Genomic DNA, 15,620 nt, shown 5'->3' on the forward strand with positions numbered 1-15,620 from the left:
ACGAAACCTAATCTAACGGGGCTCATCATTCACTCCCAGAAACACACGTCGTAGTAAGAAATATTTACATTTCACAACCCTAGATATCGGTTAATTTTTTTTTCAATAATTCATACTGAAAAATATAAACAATCCGTCAAGTTAAATGTCATGAAGAACCTATCATTACGGAAACATTTATTTAATAAAAGATATGAGCCGCGCCATGAGAAAACCAACATAGAACGTTTGCTGTCTGGTCAGGATCCATGCTGAGAATGGAGAAACTATTAGCGAACCGTATGGATCCTGACCAGACTGCGCCGATGCGCAAGTTGGTCTGGATCCATGCTGGTCGCAAACGCACTATGCTGGTTTTCTCATGGTGCGGCTCAATTATGTTTTTAGTAATTGAAATTAAGAAAAAAATATGCGGGCTGGCATTCGGGAAACACCAACAATTAATGGCAGAGTTCAAAATTCAAATGTTCAAATACATTTCAATTTCAGCGAAAATTAAACTCTTTATTTCTAAGTATAAATTAAATTCTACTAATGCAGATGAGTAGACTGGCTGATGGACGGACGAACGGACGGAAGGACGTATTATAAAACAAATAGACGAACGGATGGATGGATAAACGTACAGACGAGCAATAAGATGACAACTTTCAACTACAAAAATAATGTTCAGCACTTTTGCTGTCTTTGATGTTATTGTCATATAAACCGTTATAATCCTCTAAATCCATTGTGTACAATGAAACCATTACTCGAGCTGTCCTTCCGAAAGTTAAGATTAAGTGGAATTTATGGATATGACTTTCGAACTCCACTCACACTCCCGCAAGGTCTACTCGAGGTCCACTTGAGTGATACTTACCCAAGTTTGAGTCAAGTGTGAGTTTGAGTGACGACTATGAATATAGCCCTTAGAATCAGATAGAATCTCGCTAGTATAATACTTTGTTTGATAATCATGATTATGAAATAAAGGTTTTAAAGACCTGCTCCAGTCCTACCTTTTAACCTTAAATTGTCACTGAAAAAGCATGAAAATCCTAACTATGAACTATGAAATAAAGTGTGGCGCGTGGCCGTTAACTGTTACCTATTGTAATCATGGGTTGCATACACACAATAGAATTTGAATAGCTGCGGAGCAGGGCTTTAAATAGTTTTGTGTCACGGTAATCAAATAACTGCACATTTATTATCATGTCGTCAGCCGTGACACTGTCTTCAATTTCTAACTAGTAATAATCATATGCCAGCTCGAAGATCGAAATTCAACTTCATAACTTGCCGAATTGTGATACCAAGCTAACCCTGAAGATCGAAAACGTCTGATTTCAAAATAGCATTTAATTTCGAGCCAGCCCAATGATCGAAATTCATAATTTTTCAAAACCCAAATTTCGACCTTGTATTGAATTAACAGCTTGTTCAGAGTTTGATAATGAATTTTCGAATAAGTCGAATATTGAGCTAGCATTGAGTGAAAATCGTACTTAAAATTTTGAAAAGCTGAATTTCAACGTAATACTGAAACTGGGATCTGCTCAAGATCATAATTCAATGATTAAAAATCGTACCAGATCGGATATATCGAAATTCAAGTTTTTATGAAGCTAAATAGATTACACCGGGTATTATATTTCAAGCCTGCTCGAATTTTCAAAACAATCGAATTTAATGCTAGGATAGAATGTGAAACCAACTTTTGAAACAGCTCAATTTCGATCTTGTATTGAATTTATTTTTGAGCCCGCGTGACGTTTCGAAAATCATGCCAAAATCAAGTCAAATTTTCAGTTTGAGTATCGAGCAGGTATTGAATAAGGGGCCAACTTGAAGATCGAAATTCAAATTTTCAAAATGCCGACTGACTAGAAATTCATGCTAGCTCGAAATATTTGGATTTCGATCTTCCAGCTGGCTCTAATTTCAATTCTAATATGCTTGTCTCTGTTAAAACACGGGAAATTGTTCATTAAATTAGTATTTAAGGTAACCATTGAGTGTGGTGGATCACAAATCCTTGTAGTACGGGTAACATTTGTGTGAAGTTATTTAAGAAATATTCTAATATGCTTGTCTCTGTTAAAACACCCTTACGTTAGAATGACGTCACGTTAACGTGCGGTGACGTCAAAGTTTTTGTTGCGACCAAGAAAGAGCGCTTCTATATTTTATCTACTGTTTTAGATTAAGGGCATATTAGAATCGAAATAATTTATAGCAAAAGAGTGTTTTAACACTATTTATACACTCGGACGGTAATACGTCGTACAAATACTTTCACTCGGGCTGCGCCCTCGTGCAATCATTACGCCCGACGTATAACCGTCCATCGTGCATAAATAGTGATAAAGCACTCTTTTGCTATAAATTATTTCTTAATTCTACCTTGAAATTCGGTGCTTTCTTTTGATTTTAATTTCGATATCGGAGTTTGTTCGAAATTCAATGTCAGCGAAATTCAGCGTCAATTTTTCGAAAAATTGAATTTTGATCTTATAACTTGCCCAAAATAGACCGTCTCAAATTTCAACGTTTTGAAACTATTAAGTTTTTTCTTCTTACACGCTCGAAGTTTAATTCAAGCTAGAAATCAGTTCCTTAGTTTACCATTCTCGACAGACTCGAAGTTCAATACTGGCTCGAATTTAACACTGAACATTTCAGTTTCGAGCAAAATCCAGATTTGATCCGAACTCGAAATTCTTCTTTTTGAAATTTTGAATTTCGATCCTCAAGCTGTTTAAAAGTGACTATTGACTGTAAACAAAATCACATTATGGAGCGTCCACTAATTTCTAAATCCGTAAATGTGTGCAGTTTAGCGGGTGAGAAGAAATCAGTCTTTACCGTTAGGGAACTTAAATTCCGTAAGAATTGACGGAAATATACGAGAATGTTCGAGTCTTTCCGATAACGAAAACATACCTATACTCATCCACAAAACGCTTAAAAAGGACAATTTTCTTCTTCACCTAGAAAACTGAAGTTAATATGAAAAAATAGCTAAATGAATATGGATTACTATGCCGTATGCAATGGTCTTAAAGGGCAAATAACAAACTACTTAAACAGAAGTATTTTCAGGTATGTAAAGTTGGCGCGTAGCTCGTAAATCGCAGATCGACAAAACAATCACTACTTTGACCTGGGTCGTAGATCAACCATCAGAAATGCGTTTAGAATCGTCGAGCTTTGTCGTAGATCGTAGAACAACCATTAAAATTACATTGAAAACTGGTTGACCTGGATCGTAGATCGTAGCTCAACCATCCAAATTACATTGAAAATTGGTTGGCCTGGGTCGTAGATCGTAGATCAACAATCAGAAATGCGTTCAGAATTGGTCGACCTTGGTCGTACATCATAGATCAACCATCTAAATTACATTGAATATTGGTTGACCTGGGTCGTAGATCGTAGATCAACCGTCTAAATTACATTAAAAATTAATTGACCTGGGTCGTGGATCGTAGATTAACCATCTAAATTACATTAAAAAATTAGTCGACCTGGGTCGTAGATCGTAGATAAACCATCTAAATTACATTGAAAATTGGTTGACCTGGGTCGTAGATCGTAGATCAAACATGAGAAATCCGTTCAGAATTGGTTGACCTGGGTCGTAGATCGTAGATCAACCATCAGAAATGCGTTCAGAATTGGTCGACCTGGGTCGTAGATCGTACAACAGCCATCCAAATTACATTGAAAATTGGTTGACCTGGATCGTTGATCGTAGATCAACTATCAGAAATGCGTTCAGAATTGGTTGACCTTGGTCGTACATCATAGATCAACCATCTAAATTACATTGAAAATTGGTTGACCTGGGTCGTATATCTTAGATCAACTATCTAAATTACATTGAAAATTGGTTGATTTGGGTCGTAGATTGTAGATCAATCATCTGAAATTCTTTCCAATTGGTTGACCTAGGTCGTGTATCGTAGATCAACCATCAGAAATGCGTTCAGAATTGGTTGACCTGGGTCGTAGATCGTAGATCAACCACCTAAATTACATTGAAAATTGGTTGACCTGGGTCGTAGATCGTAGATCAACCATCAAAAATGCGTTCAGAATTGGTTGACCTGGGTCGTAGATCGTAGATCAACCACCTAAATTACATTGAAAATTGGTTGACCTGGGTCGTAGATCGTAGATCAACCATCTACATTACATTGAAAACTGGTTGACCTGGGTTGTAGATCGTAGATCAACCATCAGAAATGCGTTCAGAATTGGTTGACCTGGGTCGTAGATCGTAGTTCGTAGATCAACCATCTAAATTACATTGAAAATTGCTTGACCTGGGTCGTAGATTGTAGATCAACCATCAGAAATGCGTTCAGAATTGGTTGACCTGGGTGGTAGATCGTAGATCAACCATCCAAATTACATTGAAAATTGGTTGACCTAGGTCTTAGATCGTAGATCAACCATCAGAAATGCGTTCAGAATTGGTCGACCTGGGTCGTAGATCGTAGAACAACCATCAAAATTACATTGAAAATTGGTTGACCTTGGTCGTAGATCGTAGATCAACCATCAGAAATGCGTTTATCTACGATTTACGACCCAGGTCAACCAATTCTGAACGAGTTTCTGATGGTTGATCTACGATCTACGGCCCAGGTCAACCAATTTTCAATGTGATTTAGATTGTTGATCTACGATCTACGACCCAGTTCAACCAATTCTGAACGCATTTCTGATGGTTGATCTACGATCTACGACCCATGTCAACCAATTTTCAATGTAATTTAGATGTTTGATTTACGATCTCCGACCCAGGTAAAAATATTCTGAGCGTATTTTTGATGGTTGATCTACGACCAAGGTCAACCAATTCTGAAAGATTTCAGATGATTGATCTACGATCTACGACCCAGGTAAAAATATTCTGAGCGTATTTCTGATGGTTGATCTACGACCAAGGTCAACCAATTCTGAAAGATTTCAGATGATTGATCTACGATTTACGACCCAGGTCAACCAATACGGAACACATTTCAGATGGTTGATCTACAATTTACGACCCAGGTCAACCAATTTACAATGTAATTTAGATGGTTGATCTACGATCTACGACTACGGTCAACCAATTTGGAACGCATTTCAGGTGGTTGATCTACGATCTACGACCCAGAACGCATTTCAGATGGTTGATCTACGATATACGACCCAGGTCAACCACTTTTTAATGTAATTTAGATGGTTGATCTACGATCTACGACCTAGGTCAACCAATTCTGAGCGCATTTCTGATGGTCGATCTACGATCTACGACCCAGGTCAACCAATCCTGAAAGCATTTTAGATGATTGATCTACGATCTACGATCCAGGTCAACCATTTCTGAACGCATTTCAGATGGTTGATCTATGATCTACGACCCAGGTCAACCAATTTTCAATGTAATTTAGATGGTTAATCTACGATCTCCGACACAGATCAAAACATTCTGAGCGTAATTTTGATGGATGATCAACGATCTACGACCAAGGTCAACCAATTCTGAAAGCATTTCAGATGATTGATCTACGATCTACGACCCAGGTTAACCAATACGGAACACATTTCAGATGGTCAATCTACATTTTACGAACCAGGTCAACCAATATACAATGTAATTTAGATGGTCTACGATCTACGACTACGGTCAACCAATTTGGAACGCATTTCAGTGGTTGATCTACGATCTACGACGTACCCTGAAAGCATTTCAGATGTTGATCACGATCTACGACCAGGTCAACCAATTTCAAGAATTTAGATGGTTGATCTACGATCTCGACCAGATCAAAAATTCTGACGTATTTCTGATGGTTGATCAACAATCTACGACCAAGGTCAACCAATTCTGAAAGCATTTCAGATGATTGATCCACGATCTACGACCGAGGTCAACCAATACGGAACACATTTCAGATGGTTGATCTACGATTTACGACCCAGGTCAAACAACTTACAATGTAATTTAGATGGTTGATCTACGATTTACGACCAAAGTCAACCAATTTGGAACGCATTTCAGATGGTTGATCTACGATCTACGACCCAGGTCAACCAATTTTCCATGTAATGTAGATGGTTGATCTACGATCTACGACCCAGGTCAACCAATTCTGAAAGCATTTCAGATGGTTGATCTACGATCTACGACCGAGGTCAACCACTTTGGAACGCATTTCAGATGATTTATCTACGATCTATGACCAAGGTCAACCAATTTTCAATGTAATTTAGATGGTTGATCTACGATCTACGACCCAGGTCAACCAATTCTGAGCGCATTTCAAATGGTTGATCTACGATCTACGACCCAGGTCAACCAAAAATGTTCAATGTAATTTAGATGGTTTATCTACGATCTACGACCCAGGTCAACCAATTCTGAACGAGTTTCTGATGGTTGACCTACGATCTACGACCCAGGTCAACCAATTTTCAATGTAATTTAAATGGTTGATCTACGATCTCCGACCCAGGTAAAAAAAATTCTGAGCGTATTTCTGATGGTTGATCTACGATCTACGACCCAGGTCAACCAATTCTGAAAGCATTTTTTGTCGATCTACGAGCTACGCGCCAACTTCACAGACCTAGTATTTTCAGCAAATTATCCGGATTTTACTACGCATTTAATTGTAGATAGACAGACATAAGGTATACGCAAAAAAAGATCATTTTCTTTTATTTTCATTTCAAAAATAAAATATTCATAAGAAAGACAATATATTGAATTTTATCACACCGTTTGCAAAGCTTAAATACCTATATAATACTTTTTTTCATAAATTTTATTAAAGTAAAGTACTCCTTCTTTGCGCTATATAAAATATTTTCACTCGTGCGAAAAATCGATGGGTCTAATTCTTCCATATGGGTACTGTCTGAAAACCTAATATATTTGATAACTTTTGGGTTCTCTGAACACCTAATATCATTCTATAAACACCATTTTCATCCATAGGAGGAACATTTCTCCCTTTTGGAAAAAGATTTAGTATTACTGCAATTAAATCAAAACTATTATAAAATTTCATCTATATTTGATTTATCATTTATTCTAACATAAAACTTCTGTTCTTGTCATTTTTTTGGGGTGTTTTAACATGTTAACAGAGAGATTCTCGCGCTCACATGCTGTAAAAACCCCTTTTTATATATGCGCGTTCCGTGGCATAGGGTAAACGCATCACTGCCCCAAAACGGATAATTCAAAAGGAAATGACGTCAACGTGAAAAAGAAAAAACAGACTTTCCCGCGCGTTTCATGAAAATTTAATGACGTTGACGGATATTTTATTCGTTTATTAGTTTTTACGCGTTTTATGCTAGAATAGCGTTAACGCATGTTGTTTTCGTGTTATAAAATCTTCAGAATCTCTCGGGCACCAACCAATCCCTCGGAATTCTGCAGAAAAAAAAACATGCGTTATCCCTACATTATTTTATCTGCAAACTTAACAAGCGAAAAACTTTCCACACTTATAACGATATTAATGGTTCGTTTTTTTTTAAAGAAATACATTAACCGGTATTCAACATTCTTCCATGTACATGTCAATAAATCGTTGTAAAAATGTCTACCAAACTCTTGAACAGATCTTAGATCTTGAAAAATTACTCGTTACCAGCACTTCCAAATATTTACAGGAAAATTCTGGACTGGACAAGTGCTCATTCATCCGACGGACAATTCAAGCATCTGGCGTCAGTAGACGAAAAAATGAAAGCATAATAAAAACTACGAAAATAAAAATAAAAGACATAAAATAGGTTATTTTAGTTAATATAGATAATTTCAGGATATATAGATATACTTCGTAAAATAACGAATATGCCAAAAAATATTGGCAAAGATTAATGAGTGCAAGGCGATTCTATTGCTTGGCTAAGTGACCTAGCTAGTTTCTGACCCAGTTTAAACATTCTGAGCTGGTTTCATAAGATCACACCGGCCATAGCTTTCGCAGAAGCGGTGGTTCTAACGCCGCGGCGGTGGATGATTCGTCGCAGAAGCGGTGGATAAATATGGCCGGCTGACTACATTACGGTAAGTTTTCAAATGAGTTTTCCCATATTTTTTCACGTTTGAATGAAAACAACCAGTGAGACAGGAGCCCACATGTGTACTCTTCCAGCCACAAATACTTGTTCAGTGCAATTCTTTGTCATTAATGTAAACACTTCTGTACAGTTTGACGGTATCAAGTCAACTCGTCCCCCGGTCAACTCGTCCCCCAGTCAACTCGTCCCCGATTTGGTCATTTCGTCCCCCTCATGATAAAATTTGGTCAACTCGTCCCCATTTTGGTCAACTCGTCCCCCTTTTAGTCAGCTCGTCCCACTTTTGGTAATTTTGTCTCCCCCTTAATATATGAGGTATTTTCGCTTTTTTATGATATCTTTGACTTTGAAAATTGGTATTTAAAATCATCGGGAGTTTTGAAGGAGTTATAATGGAAATGGTTAAACTTAGATAATAAGGTTGGATAAAATAATAAAGGAAATATACTGAAAACATAAGACAATTAACTGAAATAAAATAAAGAAATAAATCAAATGCCTTTAGTAATAAAAATATAATATAATAATTAACTTTTCAAGAATCATAGTAAGAAAAGAGAGAGCAATAAATCCTTATCCCTGGTCATAATAAAAGAAGTTTTAATTAGAAATAAAATAAAAAAATAAATAAACAACTGATATCAAATACAAATGTATTACTGAAGATAACCAACATGCTTTTTATTCGTTTTTGTCAATAATATAAAAAAAAATACTTCAAACGTCGGGGGACAGGGGTTTCTAAAATAAAAAATAGAATAAGCCTATACCTATATAAACGAAATGTGTGAAAGGTTATTATAATCACATTAAAAGTCGTTGATTGGCTGATTGGAAGGTGTTAATGGTATTTAATTGCATGAGAAGTTGTTGATTGACTGAATGAAATGTGTTAATAGTTGATCGGATTGAGGAAATTATTTGTTATAAAGAAGTTTAATCTTATTCAAGAGTTTGAAAATAAGCAGCATCAAAATTTAATACGAACATTAAAAAAACAATCATGTTGTAGCATGTTAAATGGAAGGAATTGTATCAATAATGATTTCACTTGTGTTAGACCTCAGGGTTGTTCTGTCGTGGATTATTGCCTTGTATGTTATGATGACTTGCACCTTTTTGTAGATTTTAATGTTATTCGTTCATCAGATCTAGTAAGATCTGCTAACATTTTACAGCCAGTTAGTATACCCGATCATTCTCTTCTTAAATGGAATATTTCATTTGTCTTCGATAGTGTTAATGAAGATAGTAGAAATAATGAAACTGAGACAAATTTTCAGGTAAATAACATCTCAGAGTCTTTTCTAAAAGATGATAATATTGTTAGTGAAATTTTTCATACAATCAATTGTTTAGAACAAGGGTACCGAACACAAGATGATATAGATAATACTTATGAATCGCTCTGTTCTGTAATTAAAAAAGATATGTTGGATAAACTACCACAAAAACGTATAGTTATGAACAGTACCTATGTTAATAAAAAGAAAAGAATCGGGAAACCTTGGTGGAATGATACTTTAACTGATTTATGGAATAAAGTATGCACTTCAGAAAGGAATTGGCTCAGATGTAAATTACCTAGTCTTAACCAAAAATGATCGTAAAATGTTTGATAAGCAAGTGCAACAAAGAAAAAAGCAATACTGGTTTCATTTACAGAAGAGTTGATAAGTCAGGTTGAGACAGATCAGAATAGATTTTGGAGAACAATTGGTAAAACTGGTATAAATGAGACTAAGAAACAAAAGATTCCAATGGAAATCATTGGCGATGATGGTAATTTGGTAACTAACCCAGAAGAAGTTCTAGAGTTTTGGAAAAATAGTTTTGAGAAGTTATTAAATGGCAACCGTACCGAAAACTTATATTATAATATTGAACAGGTCTTGGATGAAAATTTCATACCTGAGATTGATGGTAATATATCTTTCTTTGAAGTTGAAAAAGCTGTTTTGAAAGCTAAACTTGGTAAAGCTAATGGTTATGACAGTCTTCAATATGAGGTATTCAAAAATGATACGGCAGTGAGATTTTTACATGTCTTTTTTAATGTATGCTTTGAAACTGGTAAAATACCATTACATTGGGGAAGAGGTATTATTAACCTATTCCAAAAGCTGGTAATACAGACCCGAGAGAGCCAATGAATTACCGAGGAATAACTCTAGCTCCCACCATGTACAAGTTGTATTGCTCTATTTTAAATGATAGGTTTTCAGTTTGGCTTTAAAGAAATAATGCACTTATCGATGAGCAGAATGGCTTTAGGAAAAAGCGTAGTACTGGTGATCATCTTTCCAGTCTTACATCTATTATAGAAACCCGTTTAAAAAAGAAAAAACAAACTTTTGCTGCTTTCATTGATTTTAAGAAGGCTTACGATTGTATAGATCGTTCAATACTTTGGGCTAAACTGGCTAAGTTGGGTATTAATTGTAAAATGTTACATGCAGTTAAATCACTTTACTCAAATGTTAGCTCTTGTATCAGATTAAATGGATTTTCATCAGACTGGTTTGATGTAAATATAGGTTTAAGACAAGGTTGCATTCTGTCACCTGTCCTTTTTAACTGTTTTATTAATGAACTAGGAATGAAAATTAAGGCATAAGGCCTTGGTTTAGAACTTGACAATGGTGAAATGCTTTCAATTTTATTATATGCTGACGATATTGTGTTTCTTGCTAATGACGAAGAAGATCTTCAAACTATGTTAAGTACTTTGAGTGATTGGTGTAGTGTTAATAACATGAAAATTAATGCTAGAAAATGTATTATTTTACACTTTAGAGGTAGTTCAAAGCAAAGGTCTCAGTTTGTTTTTAGTTGTGGTCAAGATTGTATTGATATAACAGATAAATATGTATATTTAGGTCTAGTATTACAAGAGCACTTTGATTATAATGTAACAGCTAAAATTGTCTCTCAAGCTGCGGGCAGAGCTCTAGGGTTATCGATAGCTAAATTTAAGGCGTTAGGTGGTATGCCTTTTCAAGTTTTCACTAAACTGTATAATAGCCTTGTTTGGCCAGTTGTTGGTTACGGAGCGTCTATTTGGGGAACTAGAAATTTCTCATGCATTGAAGCCATTCAGAACCGAGCTATGCGGTTTTACTTAGGGACAGGAAGGTATACTCCTAATACTGCTGTGGCGGGTGACATGGGTTGGGAGCCAATTTTCATTAAACAACTAAGATGTATTGTTAATACATGGTGTAGATTTTCTCTTGGACTCTTCTCGATTGAATGGACTCTTCTCGATTGAATAATATTGTGTTTAATTATGGCTCGAGACATGCAGGAAGAGGATGTAAAAATTGGCATCATAGAATTAAAGAACTGTTTTATAAATATGATTGTGTACACTTTTTGAATGCTGAATCTAGATTAAGTAAAAGTTCTATGTGTAAGAAGTTAACAGAAAATGCAATGAATGATTATTTAGATCAGCGGATTGAGTCTTTGCATGTTATTAATGGCAGCAGCGGTATTGGGCATAACAAGTTAAGAACTTACCGTAATTTTATATTTAGCTTTGAAACTGAGCCATATATTAAAATGAATTTACCATATAAACATAGGTCTGCATTATCAAAATTTAGGTGTGGGGTGGCCCCTATAAGACTGGAAACAGGTAGATTTGAAAGGCTTGAGGTTAGCCAGATAGTATGTCCGGTGTGTGGAGTAGGAGTTGAAGATGAAAAACATGTCTTGTTAGTTTGTGATAATTATGATTCTATAAGGAAGGATTTATTTAATAAAGCATTATCGATTGATGAACAGTTTCGGAACCTATCAGATGACAATAAGTTGAATTTTATTCTTTCTAGCCCAGATATGGTAAAATTGACAGCAAAATCCTGTTCTCTTATTCTCAAAAGGCGTACTGATAGTTTATACACATTATAATGGTTACATTGCAATTAGTTAATAACAAGGTTTGGGTAGGGTTGTCATTTCTTTGTGTGTGTGGGGGGGGGGGGGGGGGGGTATTTTTGGGGTTTTTTTCTGTTCTTTTTAAGTAATCATGTCTACAAGGACTGATTTTGAATTAATATACTACTTTCTTGTTATAAGACTTATTGTGTATGTAGTAACACTAACAGTCCCTTCTATGGTTTTTATTTCTTCCTTTTTAGCTTGACTTTTTGAAATGTTTTAGGTATTTTTATAATGGAGGGTTTCAAGAAGTCAAGTTGTGCTGTCTTTGGACAGTTTGTGGTTTTTATGAAATATTATCTCTTCCGGTTACCTCTTTCTGCAATACTGTATTGCAGATATTATAACCTTCTTGGTAACTAATGTATATAGTTTGAGAGGGTGGTGCTAATCAGTTTACGCCTGATCTTATCTGGTGTAAAAATTGATTTTTTAGATCCATTTCTTAAGTTGTGCACCTTTGTGCCAATATTGCCGATCATCTTTTATTTTATTTTCTTACGGCAGATTTTAGGCTTATTAATGTTAGAAAATTAAGTCAAGATTAGCACCATCAGCTCAGGTTTTAACTTTAGTTAGATATGCTATGCAATATTGTTGTAAATACTATTATAACAGTCTCTTATAATTCTATATTAGAATGGTCTTGTTATTTTTAATTGTATAAATACTGCTGTTTTTTATGAATGTATATGCAAGAATGAGACTATAATAAAGAATATAATAATAATAATGTAGCAGACTTACAAAAAAATATAGAAAAAAACACACAGAAAATCCTCTTTGTTAGATCGATCATTTTTGAAGCAAAATAGTTCTTAAAACAATCGAAAACTTATGTAAGTATGACACTGTCAAGCAACAACTATTTCTTTAGTAATCGGTGAATTTTCATTGCAGGCATATAAAATAATCGACCACAAATGATTCCAACGCAGTGTGAGGTGGGTACCATTGCAACGCATTACGGTGTATCTTGTTTCTTTAATGTTCGTTATGGACTTTTAACTTAACTAAACAACACTTTTCGCGGGAATTTGATTGGGGTAGGTCCATGAAATCACTTTGACATTAGACAGCAATAGAAACTGAAATACTGTTGATTTGCACTTCCGTTTTGATGAATACATACACGAAACGTAAGCTTAATGATTTGAACCATAATTATGTTACTAAATCTACCGCCAAGAAATAACACCATGTTCTTTCGTATCAAATACACCTCAGTTATGAATGTTTATATGAACGCATGAAAGATTTCTTTAACTTCATTTTCCCTAAACATATACAAAATATCATCTGACAATATCGATTGTTTGATTTATTGCTGACCACATGCTACTTTTACCTCATGTAACACACCAACTTAACTAATGTACAGTACAATTACTAATACGTAGCATACCATAACACTTTTTACAAGGAGGCTGATTTATCTCTACTTCTGCAATATCCTTTCCTTTTCTGAGGTTTACCACAGGATTTCAAAATGTCAAGAATTTTTTTTAGATTTTTGGTTTCAACATTGAAAAATAAACGGAGAAACAGAGTACAAACAACTAACAAAGGACAAACAGAAAGCAATGATACAACAAATAAAAGACAGTAACTTCATTCACCTCAAAAACTGTCACAACGCCAATCAAACATGAAAGACCTTTTACTCCTTGTTCTAGTGCCAAGAAGACGACAAAGAAACAACTGAATCATACGCCGTCCAAATATAAAGAAAATTTGATAATTCCAGAGAACAAGAAATGGATGACGCTGTTTTATTTGATGAAATTTCAGAGAAAACATCGGCAGATGAAAAGGAGTTCTTAAGAATAGGATCTGATAAAGAAGTTCTTTGAAAACCTTATGAGGCGAGGATTCTTTACTTTTTCACTATGTTTCTAAACATTGAAAAAAGGCAAATATCCCTTACAAACATCTCTCTGCTTCTCATCTCATGTAAGGTAGAACAATTTTACCACTTTACCGTCTCCAGCCAAAGAAGAAGAGGGATGTTATGTAAGGGGTATTTGTCTTTTTTACTCAGTTGTCTGTACTCTGTTTCTCCGTTTATTTTTCAATGTTGAAACAAAAAATCTAAACATTTTTCTTGACATTTTGAAATCCTATGGTAAACCTCAGAAAAGAAAAGGATATTGTAGAAGTAGAGATAAATCAGCCTACTTGTAAAAAGTCTTAACTCATATAACGCAGATGCTCAATGGCATTTTGTTATGGTATGATACGTATTAGCCATTATATTGTACATTAGTCAAGTAGGTATGTTATATGATGTAAAAGTCGCATGTGGTCAGTATGTAATCAAACACTCGATATTGTCAGTTGATATTTTGTATATATTTAGGGAAAATGAAGTTAACGAAATCTTTCATGCGTTCATATAAACAATCATAACTGAGGTGTATTTGGTACGAAGGAACATGGTGTTATTTCTTGGCAGTAGATTCAGTAACATAATTATGGTTCAAAACATTAAGCTTACTTATCGTGTATGTATTCAACAGAACGGAAGTGCAAATCAATAGTATATTATTACTAAATATTCAGTTTCTATTGCTGTCTAATGTCAAAGTGATTTCATGGACCTACCGCAATCAAAATCCGGGGGAAAGTGCTGTTTAGTTAAGTTAAAAGTCCATAACGAACATTAAAGAAACACGATACACCGTAATGCTTTGCAATTGTACCCACCGCCACTACGTTGGAATCATTTTTTGGTCGATTATCTTATATGCCTGCAATGAAATTTCACCGATTACTAAGAAATAGTTGTTGCTTGACAGTGTCATACTTACGATTTAATGCAAACGTGCTCATGGGTCGTTTTGTACAAGATTTTACCATTTTTGAAGGAAATTCTACAAAAACGGCGGCCCCTCGTCAAACTGTACAGAAGTGTTTACATTAATGACAAAGAATTGCACTGAACAAGTGTTTGTGGCTGGAAGAGTACACAATGTCATGTGGGCTCCTGTCTCACTGGTTGTTTTCATTCAAACGTGAAAAAATATGGGAAAACTCATTTGAAAACTTACCGTAATGCAGTCAGCCGGTCATATTTATCCACCGCTTCTGCGACGAATCCTCCACCGCCGCAGCGTTGGAACCACCGCTTCTGCGAAAGCTATGGCCAGTGTGGAGATCCAGCAAAAAAAAATCCTCTAGAGTGTTAACAATGTTTTCTCGATGATAACACCTCTTTGCCCAAATTTAAACCCCAGATATTTCAGTTTCAAAGTAGATCTAAATATTATAAAGTAAAACATTCTAACCAGTAGCACGTCTCATAAAGATCAAATATAAATCATTAGGCCGGTTATATTACTAGACAAAATGCACGAACCTCAAACTAATTCCAACATGAAGTTTTATTGCTGATTAATAATTTTTAGTTAAGTATACTATACAGGAAAAAAAGTCCTCAAAAGAAATCCAAGCCAAACTCTGAAAATTAGGTGATATTTAAGGGCAGATTCCTTTAGATTTTAATTTCACAAAGTAGAATCTATTGCAAATTTATCTACAATAAAATCAATTTAACAAAATATTAGTATCATTTCTTTATTCACATGCATGCATTG

The sequence above is a fragment of the Mercenaria mercenaria genome, chromosome 7 (genome assembly GCF_021730395.1).
Source record: "Mercenaria mercenaria strain notata chromosome 7, MADL_Memer_1, whole genome shotgun sequence".
Lineage (NCBI taxonomy): Eukaryota > Metazoa > Mollusca > Bivalvia > Venerida > Veneridae > Mercenaria > Mercenaria mercenaria.